The following is a 5,641-nucleotide window of genomic DNA, read 5'->3' as shown; positions in this document are numbered from 1 at the left end:
GCCAAAAATCACATTAGAAGATTGCGCATTGGGCATGTAAACAAAATATTAGCTGTTTTTGATGACGTAGAAATTACTCATTTTCATTTAGCCGCGCTTTGATATACGTATATTTGTGAAGTTTTAATTAAATAGTTATATTAATAATGCATTGATCTGTGTTTGGGTGTGATAACAACAACAAGAAAACCAGTGAAAATCAATGGATACTTTTCCGTTTTCCAAATGATGTAGTAATGGCTAAGAAATGGCTTCATTTTTGCCGCCGAAAGGACGTAGTGAATCTCAAAACAGCATGAATATGTGAAGTGCATTTCACTCCCGAAGATTTCGAAAGAAATATGCAATATGAATTAATATTTTATAATTATATAATATAATTATTAATAGCAGCCTAAAATAAATTTGATACATGATATGACTATTAATATATCTACATCTTTTTACAAACACCACTATACGGTATGGAGTCTTTATTTCTGTTTGTTTTGTAGATTCTGGTTGTCCGGCGGATGCACCCGCTGCTGAACCTGATTGTCGTGTGTCTGTTTTTTGGTGGTCCAATTGGAAAATTGCACGCAAAACACGAAATTTGATTGGTTCTCCTATATCTACGAATAAATCATACTTAGCACCATTTTCTAGTGGATATTCCCATACCCAAACTTGTTCAGCTTCCTCGAACCGGGAAGGATGCTGTAATGCAGATGGCGGTATTAATATATCATCAAAGAATCCAAGGGTATATATGTATGGGAAGCGCCATCCCCCTGTAGGATTATTAAATCTGATACGATATCTTTGGGCGCAATGCAGAGACCCAAATGTAATAAAACCTGTTACAACAAAATGCAAGTTTAGTAATTTCACATACATATACACATAGATTGAACTTACTTGATTGGACAATTTTCGGTTGATCTCGTCCCTTATTGCCTCCACCAATTCCAAATGAAATTGATCCGGTGCTATTCGGATGGTGTCCTTCAATTCTGCGTTCTGCAAAAATTAAAGTGGGTACTAAAAGTGTATAGGGCATTAATAGGCCTCTCGAACCTACGAATCCTAACAGCTATTCTTACAAGACACCTTAGACTGAACAGTCATATGCAAAAGCTGGGTATATTATCGACCAACACATACCGATTTTGTGATCGTACTGTAGCGAACTTCATTTCCCAATTCCTCGCCCATTTCTGAGCTATAGGCGCTGCAACCCATATGGCAGCTACACGTCTAGGTTGTGTAAAACAGATTTATAAAACCAGCCACAACTACTCAAATCTGAAAAGATAAGATATTAAGTTTTGAATTTTTCAAATTGTGCTGTATTTTACATGATGCTCCTTTACTGCAGCTATTAGATCCTCTTTAAATGGATAAACGATATTGAATATAATTTAGCACCATTGCGTGCTATAATCTGTATCAAATTATAGTTGACCGATAAGAACGATACATTTCTCCAATACATTTACGGTTAAAAACATTTTAGTTAAACAATTAAATTATTAATTAAAATAAAATAAATTTACACAAAAACATGCTTTTGTATTTTGCAATAAAAACATCATATCCGCTGTTCGATCAAGTCAACTGGTCGTATATGCGCAGAACGAAGCAATTTTGAACTCGTGAATGCGTAATCTGGGTTGGTGATTTGTGATACTAAACAATCCTCGTGTTCCAATTAAACATGAACCAGATACACCCATATGGATAACATTGTTGTTATACTGTTTTCACACAGACGGCTCATTGAATAATAAAGGCAGTTTTCTACATTAAGACGCTTATTGAGCTCAATCTTCCCTACAAATTTCGAATCTATAATTATTTCATTAGTAGCTAATCGAATGCCTAATGAAGTCAAAAGCACAATGCAACTCTTTTGGGAGCGTTCAGTTTCTTAGTTTTTGGTGTGTTCAGTGCTTAAAAATGTCATTTGTCAAAGTAAATGTCATTGTCTGCATGGCGGAACGATACAAGGTGGCCGCATCGAACAGCCGATTATAACCTTTTTTTATTTGATTTGATACATCAACTTCCGGCGCAGTACGATTTTGACATTTGTCCATCGAATTTACAAAAACAAAGTACATGGAATTCTTATTTATGTATGTAGGTATGTCACAATGCTGTCACCTTGTATCGTTCCGCCATGATAGTCTGTCATATAGCATTGTCATTTTATTCGCTTGACATTTCATCCTTCATACTAATCGAGCAGTTACTTCTGTGTTAAAGCAAAAAATTTACGATTTCATTAAAAGGTGAAAGGAGATGGAAGGTATTAAAGATTATTTTAAGAGGAAGTGGGCCATAGTTCTATAGATGGACGCCATTTAGGGATATCGCCATAAAGGTGGACCAGGCCTGACTCTAGAATTTTTTTGTACGATATGGGTATCAAACGAAAGGTGTTAATGAGTATTTTAAAAGGGAGTGGGCCTTAGTTCTATAGGTGGACGCCTTTTCGAGATATCGCCATAGAGGTGGACCAGGGGTGACTCTAGAATTTATTTTGTACGATATGGGTATCAAACGAAAGGTGTTAATGAGTATTTTAAAACGGAGTGGGACTGTGTTCTATAGGTGGACGCCTTTTCGAGATATCGCCATAAAGTTGGACCAGGGGTGACTCTAGAATTTGTTTGTACGATATGAGTATCAAATGAAAGGTGTTAATGAGTATTTTAGAGGGCGTGGGCCTTAATTCCATATGTGGACGCCTTTTAGAGATATCGCCATAAACGTGGACCAGGGGTGACTCTAGAATGTGTTTGTACGATATGGGTATCAAATTAAAGGTATTAATGAGGGTTTTAAAAGGGAGTGGCCCTTAGTTGTATATGTGAAGGCGTTTTCGAGATATCGACCAAAATGTAGACCACGGTGATCCAGAACATCATCTGTCGGGTACCGTTAATTTATTTATATATATAATACCACGAACAGTATTCCTTCCAAGATTCCAAGGGCTTTTTATTTCGCCCTGCAAAACTTTTTTATTTTCTTCTACTTAATATGGTAAGTGTCACACCCATTTTACCAAGTTTTTTTCTAAAGTTATATTTTGCGTCAATAGACCACTACAATTACCATGTTTCATTCCTTTTTTCGTATTTGGTATATAATTATGGCATTTTTTTCATTTTTCGTAATTTTCGATATCGAAAAAGTGGGCGTGGTCATAGTCGGATTTCGGCCATTTTTTACACCAATACAAAGTGAGCTCAGATAAATACGTGAACTGAGTTTAGTAAAGATATATCGATTTTTGCTCAAGTTATCGTGTTAACGGCCGAGCGGAAGGACAGACGGTCGACTGTGTATAAAAACTGGGCGTGGCTCCAACCGATTTCGCCCTTTTTCATAGAAAACAGTTATCGTCCTAGAATCTAAGCCTCTACCAAATTTCACAAGGATTGGTAAATTTTTTTTCGACTTATGGCATTAAAAGTATCCTAGACAAATTAAATGGAAAAAGGCGGAGCCACGCCCATTTTGAAATTTTCTTTTATTTTTGTATTTTGTTGCAACATATCTGTTTAGGCAGGATGCCTAACTTTTCCGCATCTGATTCCGATCCCCCAATGCAACTCTGCAAATCGATATTCGATACTCGACTTAATTTATAACCACCCACACCATCACCGCCACATGCATGTGCATGCATGTACATGCACGTGTATGTGTGCTTTTTGTCAGCACTCATGCATATGCATGTCGGGGTTGATGTGTGGGTGCCTTTCCCCTCCAAAACGGAAGATTTTGGGGGTCAACGGTTGTAGATTGCTATACAACCGGCCTCTTGGATTCTAACAGCCAACCAGCTAACATCTTCCGCCAGCGATCTCCACTGTTTTCAACAAGATATTCAGGTAATATTGTAACCAGTTTATTTTACTTTTACCCAATAAATCATATCTATTATAACGAGAAATCTCGTATTCTCTTATTTTATTCCAACCCGCTTATTCCCATTGAGATCGACCCCGGTGCGCCCACCTACCTCCAGGAGCAAACGCACCCCGGCCGAACATTTGGTCCATCTTCACCAGGAATTTGGAACACAGTACCTATACAGTCCACATCCGTACAAAATCATTATATACACGCTTGGTGATACACTTTGGTGGTAAAATTCTTTTGGTGATACTCAAAAATTAAGCAGAAGCTGATAAACACGCTTGGTGATACACTGTAATTAGCTAACAACATCTTGGTAAAACACTGAGTAAAGGACAGCCAGCTAAAGCAATTTCAACATCGCAAGCCAACTTGCCACATCATCACCAGAACAGCAAATCGCCACAAAGTAAGTGCAATATTTCTTGCCACAATTTTTTTGGTTATAAAAAATAAATAAAACCGAGTAAAAAATAAATATTCTCAGTGCCACACGCGTAGTGATTTGTTATTAAGTGCGAAAAGTGTAAAAAGATTAGTGACGAAAAGAAAAATAAGTCCAAACGCGTAACATTAACGCTTTTAATTCCTTGTGACTATCTGGCCTGTCCCCCCACCAGCGGTAAGGCTCTCCGGACACAGCACAAGGAAGAGGTACACATAACCTCAATTTCACATAAAATTTCACGCCATTCGATTTAAATTCTCTTTTTGCATCACGTTAATTTCACTAGTTTCTTAACAAATTTTCGCACAAGATTTATTACACGTTTTTACACTTTTCGTCGAGTTCATACCAGCGCGCGCACTTATTATACAATACAATTTAACTTGGAAGTGGCGAGTGGCCCCCTTTATTTACACAAAAGACATTGGTGTTGCTTCCCCCTGCTCCCTGTTTTACGGCACAAATAATCTGCAAAGTCAGACAAAAATAAACAAATTAAAAGTAATAATCAATTCTGCGTAATTTTAATAGTTGTTGGTTGGGTGATTCGCTCAGGTTTTCAAGTTTTATATCCCTTGATTAATTCGCTTTCCACTTTTCAACCATGAACATGGACTCCTACATTAGATTGGCCGATCGAATAATCGAATTCGAGGCCGATTTTAATGATATCAATGCGGCTCTGCACACTGTACACACTCTTGCAATACAGCAAAAAGAGTTGCAAGCCAAGTGGGAAAAAGCAGAGAACGCCCTAGAGGAGTTGCTTGGCTCTGACACGCTCGACGCAAAGAAAATTGCAGCGGTCAAGATCAAGCATAAAGCGGCATATGCCGTATTCTTGCGATGCATGTCGAACATGGCTGAACTTCAAGCCAAATTGAAGGAGGAAAAAGATAGGGCAGTCAAACCTGAGGGAGAACGCGCGCGCGAACACAGTATCCGCCTGCCAGCTTGCGATACTGAGGTATTCAAGGGCAACTACCTATCTTGGCCAACGTTTCGTGACCTGTTCACGGCCATCTATAAAAATAATCGCTTAAGCCCGGTAGAAAAGTTATTCCACCTTAACCAAAAAACCGAAGGTGAGGCAAAGGACATTGTCAAGAAATGTCTTTTGACAAATGAAGGCTTCGAAACAGCCTGGAGAAACCTATATGAGATATACGAGAATAAGCGGATTCTCGTGAACTCACAACTACAAATTTTATTTAATCTAAAAAAGATAGATAGCGAGTGCGGAAGCTCAATCAAGACCTTACAGCGCGACATAAATAATTG

The 5,641-nt window shown here is 38.1% G+C and overlaps 1 pseudogene; it reads right to left on the bottom strand.

The window, feature by feature from the left end:
* Positions 1-367: 367 nt before the first annotated feature.
* Positions 368-1,194, bottom strand: LOC137245951 (DNA-directed RNA polymerase III subunit RPC8-like; annotated as a pseudogene).
* Between the last annotated feature and the right edge of the window lie 4,447 nt (positions 1,195-5,641).

This window comes from Eurosta solidaginis, chromosome 3, assembly GCF_040869045.1.
Source record: "Eurosta solidaginis isolate ZX-2024a chromosome 3, ASM4086904v1, whole genome shotgun sequence".
In the NCBI taxonomy this organism is placed as follows: domain Eukaryota; kingdom Metazoa; phylum Arthropoda; class Insecta; order Diptera; family Tephritidae; genus Eurosta; species Eurosta solidaginis.
Note: the sequence above shows the minus strand (reverse complement) of the source record. Positions and strands in the feature narration are given on the sequence as shown.